The sequence below is a fragment of the Balaenoptera borealis genome, assembly GCF_965194805.1.
Source record: "Balaenoptera borealis genome assembly, chromosome: 15".
Classification (NCBI taxonomy): Eukaryota; Metazoa; Chordata; class Mammalia; order Artiodactyla; family Balaenopteridae; genus Balaenoptera; species Balaenoptera borealis.
In genome coordinates this window covers 39,039,266-39,057,299 of record NC_138871.1, presented here as the reverse complement: position 1 = coordinate 39,057,299, position 18,034 = coordinate 39,039,266, and the positions used below count along the sequence as shown (strand labels likewise).

Here is an 18,034-nt window from a genome sequence, read left to right as displayed (position 1 = left end):
CTTACTGCACGGAGAGGAGGAGAAATCCTTTCCTCTCCCAGCCCAAGGCATTCTCCCTTGCCTGCCACAGGATGACTGACAGTAAGAACACCCTTTATGTTAAGGAGAGTCTCCCCATGCCCCCCAACACCCCTCCCACCACATACCCAAAGGTGTGGCCTCATCCCCTTGGCTCAGAGAAGAGAACCATCATCGTCTCCAGTCTGAAGGTTTTGGTCTTAGCCAGGGGCCAGTTCAAGTAGCAATATTCTCTGCCCAGTGCATTGTCACAGCCTTTCCTCTAACCTGGAATGAGGAGAGGGTCAGTCTGCCATCATCTGGTCACCTCATCTCCCATGAACGAATCTTGAACAATTCAATACCTACATCTCCCAGGAACCAACAATTATTTTTAGCCATAGAGCATCCTACACTCAGATGTAAGGAAAGAGAACACCTAAAACATGTGCCTAATTTTTGGGGGGCCAGTTCTGCTCCTATACTCAATTTGTGTTCCCACACAGGACGTATCACTTCTTAGATCAGAAGCACCCTATCTGGGCTTCCTCCAGAACAATGCTGGCTGCTTGCCTCACATCTGATTGACTGCAAGTGCTGTTTGACATGACTAAAACTTGACAACAAAGAATGAACCCTAAAATAAACTCCGGACTTTGGGTAATTATGATAGATCAGAGTAGGTTCATTACTTGTAACAAACGTACCCCTCTGGTGGCAGATGTTGATAATCGGGGAGGCCATGCATGTGTGGAGGCAGGAGGTATATGGCACATCTCTATATCTGCCCCTCAATTTTGCTCTGAACCTAAAACTGCTCTTAAAAATTGTCTTAATTTAAAAAATTTATTTTTGAGCATACTGGTGTCTGGCTCACAGGAGAGAGTTTCAGAGGCTGTGCCCGAGATAAGGCTGACTTCTGGAAGCCTCTCCGCAGACAGGCACGACTCCCCCGGGCTCCCACCCCTCGCTGGATAGTAAGCCTCAGAAGCTCCAGCTCGGCCCTTCCTGCCCGGCTTTGGCAAGCCCTGTGTCTGACGGGACTGCCCCTTTTCTCACCTGCCTGAGGTCTGTGCTGCAGAACATTCCAACCGCTCAAGAAAGGCAGGACCAATGGGTTATTCAAGGCCAATTAAAGTTTCAGCCCAGCTCCCCACCGCCTTACCTGTTACCACCTCTACAATTTTCACCTGACGGGACCGGGGTGGAGGGAGGGAGTTGCTAGAAGGATTATTTCCTGTTCCTGCCTTGGAGAGGTTGCTGCGGCTGTCCTGACCTCTGTGCTGGGCAGAGAAGGAGGCCAAATACACGAGCCCCATCTTAGTGCAATGACCACGTGAGGGCTTCGGGCCTCCCTGGGGTCCTGAATCTGGAATCAAGAGCCGCAGAGAATGAGGAACAGGGGCCCTCTGTGGAGAAAGACTGAGAACTTTTCTTCACAGCCAGAAAAATTGCTATTCCAGAGGAGACTGGAGATTGTCTTTGGGCCTGAACCCCCTCTTCGGTCCTGCCTTTCTTGAGCGGTTGGAATGTTCTGCAGCACAGACCTCAGGCAGGTGAGAAAAGGGGCAGTCCCGTCAGACACAGGGCTCTCCAAAGCCGTCAGGAAGGGCCGAGCTGGAGCTTCTGAGGCTTACTCTCCAGCAAGGGGTGGGAGCCTGGGGGAGTCGTGCCTGTCTGCGGAGAGGCTTCCAGAAGTCAGCCTTATCTCGGGCACAGCCTCTGAAACCCTCTCCTGTGAGCCAGGCACCCGTGTACTCACATTTTAACAAACATCGTGACCTTTACATAATACAGGCCTGGGGGAAAGCCAGGGCAAGTGTTCCCACTTTGAAATGCCTCATAAATGATATGGCATCTTCTGTACACGGGGATGACATGAGTAGCCCACTGTCACCTGAGTCACTTTTTCCAGATGTGGTGTTGGGGGCTGGAGGGAGGCAGCCAGCTGGTATCACGGAAAAAAACTGGATTCGAGTCTCGGTCGGAGGCTGGCTAACCACACAGACTGCAGCTGCTGGCAGCCCCGCCTCACTGCACGGGGTGTTTCTCAGCTGTGATGTGGGAGATGGAAATGATCCATGCCTGGTATTTCTCACCTAGAATGCGTGCGCTCATGGGTGTGAAAGCACTTGAAAAAACCACTGGCTATTGATTTGACAGGCAGGCTGCCTAGGGGAATACACCCTGGACTCGGTGTTTAAAGGCTCAGGTTGGATCTGAGCTACTTCTTGGTCATGTAAATTTAGGCAAGGTACTTAATGTCTCAAGGCCTCAGTTTCCTCACCTGTCAAATAGGTATAAACACCCTGGACCTAACTCCCTCAAGAGGTGGATTAAATGAGATGGGAATGCACAGGAAGTGCTGTTATTTGATGCTGTCAAAGGTAAAGGCCTCTTATTTGGGGGCAGGACACATCTTAGCCTCCACAGACCCATCCTCTCTCAAGGGAGGAGAGCATCTGCCGGCTGGTGGCTGTGGTAACCTGGACCAGTGGCTGGCTTCCTGCAGGGGCTTTTCTGCTTGTGCAGTTTCAGTTTCCTCTCTTAATCTCAGTCCAAGGCCGGAAGTGCGGAGGCGCGTGGACTTCTCAAGCAGGGGCCCTCTGCAGAGCATGCTCTCTTCGCTGGTACTGCTTGCCATCACTTCGCCCTGCTCTGTGGAACAGAAAAGAGAACCTGGTCACACATCTCACTGGTTTCTCTGTTTTCTTTTTGTGACTCATTTTTGTGAATATTTCAAGTAAAAACTTTTGGGGAAGATACTTCTTGGCTTAGTTTTCTGCTCCCCCATTTTCTCTGCACCAGACTGACGAGTCTTCCTTCTTTGTCCAGCCCAACATCCCCAGGGAACAGGCTGGGGTGCCTGAGATCACCAGTTGCCTGGGCTGTCTTCAGCCAGGACCTGAGAGGGTTTGGGCATTTCTATAACAGTGGAATTCATTCTGTGTCCTTCGTGAAGAGTGGAGGCCACTTGCCTCACCTGTGCCTCTCCTTGCAGGCAATTGGCACTGGATGAAGTTTCTGTCAGTGACCTGCTCCTCTGTGTCTGGGTCCTGTGTTCAATGCAAAGTTCCTGAAAGTTCCCATGGTCTGCAGAAGTGACAATTCCTATTCCCAGAAAGTCAAGGTCTAGCCTGGGAGGACTTTGTAACTTCCCCAGGTTTGCTATTTTTACCATCTCATGTTTCCTGTATTTATTAGCTGTGAAACGCATACAACAAAAATGACCTGAGAGCTTCTGGTGAACATGTGGAGATTTGAGGAGAGTGGGCCCTCGGAGAGGACCCCTTCCCCGTACCTTGTCCTATGCATCTCTTCCATCTGGCTGTTCCTGAGTTATGTCCTCTTAAAATAAACCTGTAATCTAGTGAGTAAATGGAATTCCCGAGTTCTGTGAATCACTCTAGCAAATTAATCAAACCCAAAGGGGGCTGTCATTGAACCTCTAATCTATGGCCTGTTGGTCAGAAGCACAGGTGACAACCTGGACTTGCATTTGGCCTCTGAATTTGGGGGGTTGTGGCGCGGGTAGTCTTGTGAGACTGAGCCCTTAACCTGTGGGATCTGACGCTATCTTCAGGTAGATAGTGTCAGAACGGAGTTGAATTGTAGGACACCCAGCTGGTGTCAGAAAACTGCTTGTTAGTGTGGAGAAAACCCCCCCATGCCAACACACACACATAGGAATTGGTGACCAGAATCATTTAGTTCCCCAGAAAGGAACAAGCCCAGGATGTGAGTGCATCTCTCTGTCTGACCCCACTGTACCATTCTGCCGCTGCAATAGAGCTGGGGTTGCGCCAGCTCTTTGACTGGTTAGAAAGCTGGTTAGGAATCAGCCACAAGGTCCCCATGACCATCCCAGACCGTCATGCTGCTGGAGGGCCGTAACCCTCTCCTGACTGGCCCCTGACCTAGGCCACCTGTTCCTACCATATTCACTACTAGTCTCCTCACCCCTGAACCTATTTTGAGGGTATATGAGCTTGGCCATTTTAAACCAAGGAGGTAAACTTATTCATCACCTGCTGTGAGTCCCGTGTTGTAGTCTCATGCTCACAAAATCTCTGTAGATTGTAGGTGGAATGCAATCCCCAGTCAATGGAAGCAGGAACTGAGACTGGAGGGGTCGAGATTGTGCCGATTGTCCCACAGCTGGTGCTGGCCAGACTCCAGAACTCATGTGATTCACCTTGAGAGATGCCTTTAGAGAAAGGGACAGAAGCCTTGTGGGTCATACACTTAGGAGCTGGAAGGACTTAGATATGAACTATTTCCTCCTCTGAAAAATGGGAATCATGCTAGTACCTTCCTCATAGGGTCATTGTGAGGCTTCCATGAGTTAATTAAGGTGAAGCATTTTCAACAGTGCCTGGCACATAGGAAGCGCTGAGTAAATGTTATTAGCTATTGTTAATATTACCATTGTTGTCTTGCATACCTCCTTTACTTCACACAGGTGGAAGGGGAAGTTTGGAATTAGAAACATGCCCAAGGCACTGTCAGCTCCAAATAGCCAATTCCGTGCCTGCTTTCCCATATTAAATGGTCGCATGACAAAACCATAAGAAAGACCGTGCGGTATGGGTTACAAATGAGTGGTGTAGACTTTTGAACATCCTATCAATCATCAAAAGCATGTGTTCTCAATATTTTTATTAAATAAACTTTGGTTTTTAGAGCAGTTTTAGATTTACAGAATTATTGTGAACACAGCACAGTTCCCATATAGCCCATACCCAGTTTCCCTTTTTACTAACATCTTACATTAGTATGATACATTTGTCCCAATTAACGAGCCAATATTGATACATTACTATTAACTACAGTGCATACTTTATTCATAGTTCCTTGATTTTTACCAAATGTCCTTTCTCTGTTCTGGGGTCCCATCTGGACACCATATTACGTTTAGTTGTCGTGTCTCCTTAGGCTTCTCTTGGCTGTGCCAGTTTCTCAGGCTTTGTTTTTGATGACCTTGGCAGTTTTGAGGAATACTGGTCAGGTATTTTGTAGAATGATCCCGCTCCTTAACTGGGATTTGCCTGAGGTTTTTCTTATTGTAAACTGATGTTTTGGGTTCTGGGGAGAAAAAACGCAGAGGTAAAGTGTCACCTCATCACATACATCAAGGGTACATTCTGTCAATGTGACTTATTGCTGTTGATGTTGACCTTGGGTTGACCTCTGGTTGAGGTAGTGCTAGGCAGGTTTTTCCACCGTGAAATTACCCCCACCCCCTTCCATACTGTATTCTTTGGAAGGAAGTCGCTATGCGCAGCCCATACTTTAAAGACTAAGGAGTTATGTTCCTCTCCAGGGTGATGTATCTACATAAACTATTTGGAATTCTCCTGCATGGAGAGATTTGTCAATACTTGTATGTTAAAATAGACATGTAATGTTATAATTAACTAATATTTTAAGGTACAATATATAATTAGAGTGAAATTTATTCTTACATTGAATGTAATCTACCTATCAGAGTCTCCTTCTTGATGATATCTATTATTTGTAGCTAAGGTGTGGTCAGATCTGATGAGAGCATCATGTTTTTCACAATTATGAGAGCTAATTTTTATTGAATGTTTACTCTGTGCCAGGGCTAGTCCCAGTGCATCATTTGCTGTATTAACTCAATCATCACAAGTATTTCCTGAAGTGAGAACTATTATCACGTCCATTTTACAGATAAGGAAACAGAGGCCCGGGCAGTTGGATACCACGCTCATACAGCTAGAAAGAGGCAGAGCTGGGGGGAACCCTGGCAGTTTGGCTCCAGAACCTGTTCTGTGGCCTCCACCTCTGCCTGCCTTGCCTGGTCAGGCCTCAGTGCCAGAAACACACCCTCGTTCAACCTCCTCGAGGGAAACAAAGCTGCCATCATCCTAGGAGGCAAGGCGGTCCTGAGGGTGCAAACCAGTTGTAGGACTGGCCGCCAGCTTCCAGGAGCTGCCCTGAGACTCCAGGCCACTTCTAGGTCTGAGCTAGGCACAAGGCAATCTGAGCTCTTTGAACTTGGCCGTTGAGCAGATGCTCACCAGCCTCAGTTTTATCACTGAGGTCAGTGCTCTCCTCACAGGGCTGCTGGAGCAGGAGAGGAGATGCATCTGTCAAGCTCTCAGCAGCAAAGCTCTCGGGGCCTCTGCCACAGGGCTTAGCTCTGTGCTAGGAACCCCAGCGCAGCCAAGATACCATGAAACCAAAAGTCATTTAAAAATAACTTGTCTTTCACTTGCATTTCTCCCATACCACCAAGTGAACCCACGGCCTTTAGCAGCACTTCTGATTTCTCCCCGCGGTTGGGAGACCCTCAGTGCTTCTTCCATTTCCCTCCTGGCCTCTCCCCTGTTGATCTCACTGCAGGTGCCCCTGCCCTCTGTCTGGCTCTCAGATCCTTCCTCCCCTGGCTATTTCCTTCCTTCCCCTGATTTTTTATCTTAAGAATGGCTGGCAAAGCAGGTCTCCTTCCCTCGGAGGTTGGGGTCCAGGAGAGATGGAGAAGTGCGGAGCAAGGACACTCTGGGGATGGGAAAGGCTGGGAACTCGCCAGCCATTTCTATCCCCTCACACCAATCCTGGCCATTGTTTGGTAAGCGACAAGGTACCTGTGTTCGTTTCCTAGGGCTGCTCTAACAAAATACCACAAACTGGGTGGCTTAAAACAGCAGAAATGTATTCTCTCACGGTTCTGGAGGCTAGAAGTCAGAAATCAAGGTGTTGGCAGGGCCATGTTCTGTCTGAAGGCTGTAGGGGAGTACCCTTCCTTGCCTCTTCCCAACTTCTTATGATGGCTGGCAACCTTCGGCATTTCTTGGCTTGTAGATGCAGCACTCCAGTGTCAAACTCTGTCTTCACATGGCCTTCTCCCATGTGTATCTGTGCTCAGACTTCCTTCTTCTAAGGACACCAGTCACTGGATTAGGGTCCACCCTGATCCAGTATGACCTCATCTTAATTTGATTACATCTGCAAAGTCCCTATTTCTAAATAGGTTCATATTCTCAGGTTCAGAGGCTAGGACATATCTTTTGGGGATATGTCCAGCCCATAACAGTGCCTTATTCTGAGCTAGCCCATTCCTATCCCCAGACCTGGTTCCCTCAGGCCTGTAAAGTTGTCTCTGACTTTAGTACAGAACCTGTGAATCCCCTGCCAACAGATAGCAGAACCTCCCTCTGGCTTCATGCCTTCAGAGCCTCACTGAAGAGTAATGGACCAAGCAGGTACTTGCCTGATGCTGTGAGGGAAGGACTGGAGGCATAGCCAGTGTGAATACATTTTCTGGAAGTGACAACTTTTCAACAGTTTTTTAAAATGGTAATAGGTTGACATAATGTTTTAAAGGTTATATGTCAATATAATGTTTTCCTAAGACTATGAGTAAAAAATGTTTCTTCTATGAAGAATCAGAGTGAAATACAATATTAATAGTTATGTCATATCAGTGGGAAAAAGAGTAACTATTCAATAACTGAAGCTAGAAAAGCATCCACATAGTTAAAAATGAAACAGGATACCCATCTAACACCACACACATGCAATCAACCCTAAATGGATTACGGACAGTGTCAAAGCATGTCTTCATCAGTTCATCTGAGTAGAAAAGATAAATGACTATCTTTCTTGCACTAGAGAAGGGAGGAATTTCCTTAATAAAGTGCAAAAAAGCACCAGCCAAAAAGAGAAAAGATTGATAAATTTGATCATGTTAAATATATTGTAAAATTGAATATTCACATTCTCCATGATTCAACATTTGCATCAGGATACACATATGAGAATATTCTTAGCAGCTCCTTATATAATAATAAAAATAAAAACCCCAGAAATATCTAAAATGCCCACTGACAGGTAAATGGATAAATAAACTGATATATTCACACAGTGGGATATTATACAACAATGAAAACAATGAACTACATACAACTGCATGCAACATAGCTCTTACAGTATAATTTATTATATATGCTGAGTGACAAAAGCAAACCCAGAAGACTACGTATAACATAACTTTTCTATAAAGTTTAAAAACAGTGAAAACTAAACACTAAATCAGCCTTACACTAATTAAATATAATTTAACATTAATGAAAAATTAATTAAGCATAGCATTAAACTATTTTGAAAAGGAAGGAAATTCTAAATACAAAATGAAGGCAAAGGGGTGGAGAGAAACATAGGTAAAATAACTTATTAATATACATATATTTTTGGCTGCATTGGGTCTTTGTTGCGGTGCACAGGCTTCTCACTACGATGGCTTCTCTTGTCTCAGAGCACAGGCTCTAGGCGCACAGGCTTTAATAGTTGCAGCACGTGGGCTCACTAGTTGTGGCTCACAGGCTCTAGAGCGCAGGGTCAGTAGTTTGGCGCACGGGCTTAGTTGCTCTGCAGCATGTGGGATCTTCCCAGACCAGGGCTGGAACCCATGTCCCCTGCATTGGCAGGCAGATTCTTAACCACCACGCCACCAGGGAAGTCCCTGTTAATATTTTAGATCTTGGGTTGAGATATATTCACAGATGTTCAAATACATGTAGTTTTGAAATGAATTAATAAAATAAGATAAAAGAAAGCCTTTTCTCACACTAAAAAAAAAAAAGGAAATAGCTATCAATGGTCAGGTGGTCAGGCTCTATGACACCAAGAACAATTAATCAAGGGGAAGCACCTATTAAAATGTGCTCTATCACCCACCAGCTGGTAGTGCCAAATCCATCTCTGGCCCAATCCTCCCCTAGACAGCTCCCATCATGGGAAACCTGGCTATGCTTCCTCCCAGTCTTGGGTAGTGCCATCTGGGAGTCCATACGGCACTGGGAGTCCAGCTGCTGAGGGAGGTGTGTTTCTGTGGCCCGGAGACTGGAGCGTACCTCCTGTTTGAGGGAGGAGCTCCCTCCCTTCCAGAGAGGTCAGCTAGGCAGCATCTTCATTGCATCTTCATTGAACACAATGGCAGGGACAGAGGAGATGTCACAGCCATTGTTACTAAGGGGGCCCTCCTTTTCAATTAAAGGATTAGTGATGGGCCAGCAGAGAAGCACTTGCCGGGTACTTAATCATTTCCTCTTGATCTTACATACATGCCCTGCAACACACATGCCCACTAAGCCAGGGTAGAAGGTGACAGGAAGGAAGGAGGCCCCCTGAGTATTGTGATTACAGGGGCACCTGCACCTGCAACCACACACACACACACCGAGATTCCATAGGAGGGTGGGGAGCGGGGTGGTTAAGAGACAAGAGAACAGAGAGATATTGTTTTCATCTCCAAACTTTGCCCCAAACTATGAGATTTGCAAGTGACTCTGGGGGCCTATTTTCCCCCATCCTATTCCGCTCCCAGGCCTAATTTACTTAACAAAATGAATGATGATGTTTCTTTACAGTTTATAAAATGTTCTGTATAACATCATCATTTTGTCCTCCTAAAAATGTCCTTTGAGGTAGTTGTGATTGTGACCTTTATTTTACGAGTGAGGAAACTGATGCTCATATTGGCTGTGTCTGGTCTAAGGTCATAGACTCAGTGGCAGAGCCGGCAGTAAGACTTCCGACTCCCTGAACCAGTGTTCTTACACCATGCTGTTTATTTTTCACTAAGATCTTGGCAGTTCCCAGAGGGGTGCTAGGAAAGCATGGAACGACCACCTACCCCCTGGGCTGGCATCCGGCCCTTTCCCACCAGGGCAGAATGGGAGCAAAGGAACAGGGGTGGCATCCTGACCCTCCCCCGCTGCGGGGAAGTGGTGGCTCTGAAAGGAAATATGCAGACAGTGGCCTTCCTGCCACCGGAGCCAAGGCGGGGGCCGAGGGAGCCTCGTCCTAGAGCAGCAGACCTCTGTTCATTTGCTGCCTGTACCTTCTGCACAGCACCCCTTGGTGCCTCTAAATATGCTGTTTTCTCTGGTGAGTCCAGAGAAGGAGCTCTCAGGAATTGTTTCACTGTCATTTAAAACAACTGTTTAAAAGAAATGGTGCAAAATTTGGTGTTCTGGTTGTTTTTATCAAATAGGCTCATTGTAAAAATAATTTGGGAAATTATAGTCAAATTAAAAGGAGGACAAAAGAGTCACACCATCCAGAGATGATCACTTGTCCACCACCAGCTTACCCCCTGGCAGGGAATCTGTAGCCAAACAGCATTCTTACCTCCCTTCGAGGCCCCAAATAAATTCTAACAGAAAAAGTTATGTCTCTACTTTAGGATGTAGAAAGCTGTAAGAGAATAAAGAACATAGCTCCCACCCAAACAATGAGAAAAAAGTCTGTAAGTCATAACTTTTCCTGAATCCATCAGAGAACGAAGGTCACAAGGCAACCAAAATGAACTAAATTCCAAAGAGTGACAAACCCCTCTGAGAAGTAAACTGGACATAGCTGAGGATAGAAAACAGTGAACTTGAATATAGGTCAGTATAAATTATCCAAAATGAAACACAGAATAAAGAGTGAATAAAGAGTTGTAGGACAATGTCAAATGGTCTAATATGCAAATGACTGGAATCCAGAGGAAAAGAGATTGTGGTACCAGACTGTATGCGTGAAGCTAAATAGGAGGCTGAATCCTCCTTACCTGTGAGGCTGGGCTTTGTAGTAGAAAAGAAAACGGAGGGGGGCATCTCTGGTGGCGTGGTGGTTAAGAATCCGCCTGCCAATGCAGGGGACGCAGGTTCAAGCCCTGGTCCAGGAAGATCCCACATGCCGCGGAGCAACTAAGCCTGTGTGCCACAGCTACTGAAGCCCGCCAGCCTAGAGCCAGTGCTCCGCAACGGGAGAAGCCACCGCAATGAGAAGCCTGCGTACCACGATGAAGAGTAGCCCCCGCTCGCCGCATCTAGAGAAAGCCCATGCACAGCAATGAAGACCCAACACAGCCAAAAATAAATAAATAAAATAAATATATAAAAAGAAAAGGGGGAGAAAATCTACCTCCTAGCGTCTGAACCTGTTACCTGGACAGGGGACTACCACTTGCTCGTGGTTATATTACTAGTTTATGGGTGGAGACTGCGGGTCTGCTACACCTAAGGAATCCTAGCCAACTGGACTTGAGCCCTAAAGGTGACTAGAGCCATGTAAGCAAATGAAAATAATGCATGCAGGGAGACCCAGCAACCAGGCAAATGAAAACTAGGAGAGGACTCAGAATAAGTGACTCTGAGCAAAGCGTAACTGCTGTAGGAAACATGGAAAGATTTGAAGAAAAAATTAACCTTCACCATATTTGTAGGCTTTTGCTGGGTGATGCTGTGATAATAACCAACTCCAGAAGCTCCATGGCATACAAAAACAAAGGTTTACTTCTCAGTCGTAATACCTCTCCTCCATGAGTTGGCTTTGGCTAGGCCCCATGCCTTTTTCATTTTGGACTCAAGGTAAAGGAACAGCCCCTATCTAGAATGTTCCAGCTTGTGGAGGAGGGAAAGAGAGATGACAGAACTATATGAAGTCTCTTAAAACTTCTTTTCAGAAGTTAAAGCAAGTCGTCTTCCAAATGCGCTGTCAACGGGGTAGAAAATAACAAGCATCTCACAGAGGAAGCAGAATATTTGGGAACAGTGATAAGATCTACCTCAGAGCATTTAAGACTTAAGAGCATTAATATTTTTTTTCTGGAACTAAAACCGTGATTCTCTAATTAAAAAATCAGTGGATTAATTCAAAGAGTGCATGGGCAAAGTGGAAAAAGAGTGCGTTGGCTACTGTTGTTCTTCAACCCATTGTACAGCTGAAGACACAGAGGCCCAGAAAGGTTAAGGAGCTATCCCAAGGTCACTCAGCTGTGGCAGGGCTGGTATTCAGTCCCAGGTATTCAGTACTGTTCTTAATCACATTTTCTGCTTCTTAATACCCATGCTATTCTGCCATGATAAACAAGTAGGGGGACAGAGCCAGGACACCTAATGTGAGAAACAGAAATTCAAGAAGGAGGAAAGTAATTGTTGGAGGAGGTGTAGGAATTAAATAAGTGATGCAAGAAAACACCTCTGAGTTTAAGGCAGACTTGCAATTTAAAAGGGCTCAGTGGATTCCAGGCTGGGATTGAGGAAAAAGGCACACATCTTGTAATATCCTGTGAAATTCCTCAACCCCCCGGATAAAAAGAAATTTCTATAAGCTTCTAGACAGAAAGAACAAATAACTAATAAAGGAGAATCAGACTGTCATCAGGCTTTTCATCTGCAACACTGGATGTCAGAAGGCTATGAATAACATCTAATGAAAGAAGAGGACCTTGACCTAAGAATTTTATAACCTCACCTGAGGATCTCACCTATCAGGGTGGATATGATGGGCTGCAGAGAGTATATCATCCACACACGTCATTTGAGGGATTTATTCAAACGAAGAGCCCCTTTCCAAGCAACAAATGAATTAAACAAAAATCTCAGGATAGGGGAAGATGAAGAAGAGAGGAAATAGTAATGGTGAGAAATAAGCCTACTATGCCTTTGTATACCTAAATCTAAATGAATAATGATAGAGCTACCGGGAATTTATCTTCTAAGTTTAGATTTACAATTTTGGTGGGAGATTTAAAAACACTCCTTAATACTAAGATCTAGCAGGCCAAAAAAAAAAAAAAAAAAAGTAAAATCCTAGAGGAATGGGTGATTTTATTAACAAACTCAATTACAGTAATGTAACTAGGCAACCTATGAATAGAGAGAGCGAGTGAGAATAAGACCAGCTCTTGGTGGGTAGAACGGGAGCCACCCTTTCAGGGACACCGAAGGCCCCTCTGAAAACATTCTTCTTCTGTCTGCTCACTGACCTTTAAATCAAGATGAGAAATGAGTGCTTTGCTTTGAGGCTTTGTTCTCTGCTCAAAGTTCTCCTAGGTCTTGAAAAAATCTTTATTTTAAACTATGGCGATCATTTCCCCTGAGTACAAGTTTGCTTGTTAAATTCCATCCTGAGAAGAGCTTTAATAGGGAAAGCACAGGGCAGAGCATGAATTCAAAGGAAGGGAGCAGGAGGGAGTAAGAGAGGTGGAGGAAGGACTTGGGGGGTATTCAGGGGGGTAGTTCTGCTCCTCAGGCCTGCTTGTCGGCCTCACCCCCAGCTTCTCTTCCCCTCCTTTCCGCCCATCCTCTCCCATCCTGTCTCCACACCTACATTTAAATTGTGGTATCATGGGTGATGGGACAAAGCATTCCGGTTTTCTTTCAGCCTAACTCCTGAGACAAGCAGCTGCCTCTGATGACATTTCTCAAGCTCAGAGCGCAGTGAAATGCGACTTTTAGCCCTGAAAAACAATCTGAATTTTAACTGGGGAGCTCCTGGGTGAGCAGTGTCCTTGACATTTGAAAGCGTGAACCTTATCTGGAGCAGCTCTTGGAAGCTGAGAGAACTTGTTGAACTTGAGCCATTTAGAACCCATTGTAGGGTTATTTCTCATTTCTATTCTTCAATTACACAGCAGCAGAAGGTTCACTTAGAATATAAAAGCTTTTTAAATTAATCCAGAGAGCCTACTTTATTTTATTTTATTTTTAAAAATTTATTTATTTATTTATTTATTTTTGGCTGCATCGGGTTTTCATTGCTGTGCACGGGCTTTCTCTAGTTGCGGCGAGCAGGGGCTACTCTTCATTGTGGTGCCGGCTTCTCACTGCGGTGGCTTCTCTTGTTGCGGAGCACAGACTCTAGGCGCACGGGCTTCAGTAGTTGTGGCACGTGGGCTCGGTAGTTGTGGCTCACGGGCTCTAGAGCGCAGGCTCAGTAGTTGTGGCTCACAGGCTTAGTTGCTCCGCGGCATGTGGGATCTTCCCGGACCAGGGATCAAACCTGTGTCCCCTGCATTGGCAGGCGGATTCTTAAACACTGCGCCAACAGGGGAGCCCCAACTTTAAGTTTAAATGGCCATGTTCTACACAGAATATAGTAAAATAAATATTGCATTTTTTTCTTATGTTAGTTTCCTCTTGTTATTATTGATATGCAGGGAACATAAGCCTGGGACTCAGAGTTCCCTCAGGTGTCTGACTCTCCATCTCCGAATATATCTTGTCCCGTGGCTCCTCTGCTCTGCCGTGACAGCAAACAGCCTCAGTCTTTACCCAGCTTACCTGTTTCTAGCTTCTTCCCCTGCCACATGTGTTATGTATTACAAGAATGACCTCACTGTGGGCGTCAGTGGTTTTCAGTCATAAAAATTGCTCCATTTGGTTGTGTTTACGCAGACATACCATTTTTATTACAAATAGCTACTATAAAGTGCAAAAGCATTATGTTAGGCACTTTAGGCACGTTTTCTCTATTCTCACCCAATAAGTTTGGGATTAGTATTCCCATTTCTCAGATGACATTCTGGTTATCTATAACAATCATCCCCAAATCTGATGGATTAAAACTATTTATAATCATATGCTTACACTTGTGTTGGTCGGCTGGGTTCAGCTGGGTGGTTCTCTCTTGGACTCTCACACGTGGTTGCGACTGTACCCGAAGTTCAGCCTCTGTACATTGGTACTAAATTGAATCTTGGAGACAGAGTTTTGGGTGAAGGAGAAAAGAACAGCTTCACTGCTTTGCCAGGCGAAGGGGGTCACAGAGGACCTAATGCCCTCAAGACTGTGTGTCCCGACCTGGAGTCAATGAGGCTGGACGTCTAATGTGGCGTCTTCACTCACCTGTCTGATGCCTCAGCTGGGATGACGGGAGCAGAGCGGGAGGCTGGCTGAGCATCTCTGTCTCCACACAGTCTCTCCTTGTTGGGCTTTCTCCCAGCATCTTAGTGTCCAGGTAGTCGGACTTACATGACCACTGGCTTCCCCAGAGCTAGTGTTCCAAGAGACCAAGGCTTCTTATGACCCAGCACCACTTCTGCTGCATCCCATTGCTCATTATCTGCAGCCCAGTTCAATGTGGGAGGGAACTGAGGCAGGAGGTAGATGGGCTCCAAGTTAGGCATTTACAACTGGCCTCCTGTTTACATTTCATGGAGCGGGAAAAAGTGGGCTTCAGGCTGGACACTTACAACTAGCCTCCTGTTTACATTTCCTGAGACAGGAGATTAGATGGGCTTCAGGTTAGACATTTAAAAATCAGCCTCCTGTTTGCTCTCCGAAATGGAAGTAACAACAGAAACAGGGCAGATAGCCAGGCTTTGTCTCCTGTGGGCACCTTAAGATAACAGTCATGGCAGGAACAGAGAGGGGCTAACCCTTGTTTGAGTAAAGGATCAACAGGTCACATATTTCCCATCCTTGGGGCAAGGGAGACATTGCACATGCGCAGAAAGGCTCCTTGGGGGTCAAAAAGGAGGGGGCACTACCCCATAATATGTGATGCTAAGGCCATCCCATAGGCCTCTGGGCTGAAATCCATCTTGGAAAAAAGTTACCCACACAAGTTGGGGCGGGTCCTAGGGCAGGGCAGGTGTGGAAAAAGAAACCAGATAATTGGCCAGAGGTAAACAAAGACCCGGAAGACCTGCCCTAGATGAATGATTTAACCGCCTCTCTACTGCGCTCCTCCTCCCTGGGGGGATGCCCACACCCTTTCTGTCCAGGTGTGCATCTCTGCCTTGCTTCTGTCTTAACTATACAAACTGTTGCTCTGGGTGCTCTCCCACTTGTTGTTGTGCTAGGTCTCTAATAATAAACTTTGTACCTCTTTTTACAGTTTTTGCCTCCGTGAGAAATGCATTTTTCACTGGGGGCAAGAGCCAGGGGCTATGGTGGCCAGGATTCCTGGTTTTCATCCAGGCTACCCAGGTTCAATTCCTGGGCAGGGAGCTAAGATCTCGCTTCACGCCACCACTCACTGCTGCCTCTCCAAGATGAGAACCACAGAAGAATGTGATATTGTGAGGAGGCAGGGTTCACTGTGAGGTGGAGGACGTCTTTGTAGACTAGGAAATCAAGGCTTTGATGGGTTATGTAATGTGTCCAAGATTATACTGCCAGTAAGTGACAGAATTGAGGTCTGAATGGAAGGGGTCCATCTGACCCCAAAACTTATTTTTCTGTATCATTCTATTTCTTTTTCTTTTTAATTCCCCTCCCCACCTTCTCATTCTATTTCTCATGATTGGTTATTTTGGTTCTTTAGTATAGCATCTCAAATACTATCCCTAGATTGACCTGTTTTAATTTTTGCCAGGCTGCTGACAGCATCAACAGTGTCTTGGCTGAGTTTACAGGGAAGAAACCAGGTAAAATGAGTAGCACAGCTACCCCAAACTCCTTTTTGGGCTGTATTTGTAGGACGAAATCACCCAAGTGTCCTTTAAATCAAAGGATGTTTCTTTAGTGACTGGTCAGTACTGCTGCCCTCCCCAAAGGAGTCTAAAATGTCTCCCTTTTAGCTGTACTCTGGGAACCATGGCAAACAGCCCCTTGATCCTTAGGACGTTGGTGAGCAGTCATCCATTTAGACAGAATGTACGTTGTCCCAATGTGAGGACTTTGGCGATGTCAGGAAAAGCTGCAGTGAGAGTACAATTAGAGGTAATAAGCATCCCTTATATTTGTACATGTCCTATAGCTTTTAAAGCACAGTTATGTATTTTATCAGTCAGGATAGACTGGGTTATACTTCAAAAAAAAGAAAAAAAAAATCCCCGTACATTAAAACAACAAAGGTTCATTTCTCACTCACAGCACATGTTTACTACAGATGCATTAGGTACTTTGTTCCCTCACCTTTTGCCTCCTCACTCTTAAGACCCAGGGCAATGGGGCAGCCATTAGCCAGAACATTGCTAGTGGTCACGGTAATGTCACAGGAGGTCTCACTCAGAAGTTAAACCTTTGGCCCCCACATGACATGTATCCCTTCTGCTCAAAATTCATTAGCCAAAGGAAATCATTCCTGGAACTGGCCACAAGGGCACCAAGAAATATAATCCTAAAATGTGCCCAGAAGGGAAAAAAACTGAAATAACTATTTGGAAAAAGCACTAATGATTACTACAGATAAATATGACCTTAAAGGTTTTCTTAGCAATTCAGTGATGCAAGGAGTTGTGGAATTATCCTCATTTTCCAGATGCATTGAGGAGGCAGCAATGGCAGAAGAGCTTGTTATATTGTTAGCGCAAGTCCGTGTGCCCGACGCACAGTGAGGCCAAACAAACCGAAAAGTCAGAGTTTGGAGCAGAGAAAGGTTTATTGCAGGGCCATGCAAGAAGACTGGTGGCTCAGGCCAAAAAAACCCCTAAGTTTTGAGTTTTGGCAAAGCGTTTTCAAAGGTCAGGTGAGGGAGGGAGTTACAGGGTATATGATCAGCTCGTGCACAATTCTCTGATTGGCTGATGGTGAGGTAACAGGGCGGAGTCATAGGGGTTAACATTATCAGTCCTTAGGCTCCAGGAGGCCTGGGGCTATGTGCTCATGGTCATCAAGTAGTTAACATCTTCCATTTGGTGAGGGGTTTTCACATCTGTAAAACAACTCAGGAAATGTGCATCAAATACAGTTACCTAGGTACTTCAGAGAGAAGCTAAAGCAGAGGATGGGGGGAAGGCCTGTCCTGGGAAGGCCCCGTAGGGTCCTGCTCGGTTACAATATAGTATGTGAATCACGTCTTGCGAAGCTATTATAAAAAACTAAAGGTTGGTGAAAGAAGGGGGGTGGTGGTATACGACTTACAGGGAAAATAAAGCCTCTCTTTTACAAGGTTGGTTAATATACAGGCACCCTGGAGTTCCCACCCCATTCATAGCCCTGTACTCAAGAGAGGCAGAGGGGACAATGCAGGGGCTCTTAACTTGGGGTCCATAGATAGAGGGAGAGGAGTCACAAACTCACCCCAAAATTGTAGCCTAAATAATCTGTGTAGATGTTCATTTTGGGAGAGGATGTGTCCAGTCTGTACTAACTTCTCAAAGAAGTCCATGACCCCCGAAGGTTAATGGAAAGAATAATGGAGCAGGAGTCAAGAGCTGAGTCCTAACCCTGGCTGGCTCTAACTAGCTGAGTAAACTTGGACAAGTCATTTCTCTTCTTCATTTGTAAAATGAGGGCCAGGACTCACTTATATCATGCTCTCTTTCAGCTAGGTACACAAGGTGCAGGAT

At 45.7% G+C, this 18,034-nt stretch overlaps 2 long non-coding RNA genes across 2 annotated transcripts in view; one reads left to right on the top strand and one right to left on the bottom strand.

The window, feature by feature from the left end:
• Positions 1-18,034, bottom strand: part of LOC309612544 — a 513,150-nt gene that overhangs the window by 257,877 nt on the left and 237,239 nt on the right. The gene's annotated exons all lie outside the window — the stretch shown is intronic.
• LOC309612483 overlaps positions 1,265-18,034 on the top strand; it is a 76,746-nt gene continuing 59,976 nt past the window's right edge. Inside the window, exon 1 of the long non-coding RNA XR_014235166.1 lies at positions 1,265-1,553. This is a non-coding gene — a long non-coding RNA (uncharacterized lncRNA). The remainder of the gene's footprint in view (positions 1,554-18,034) is intronic.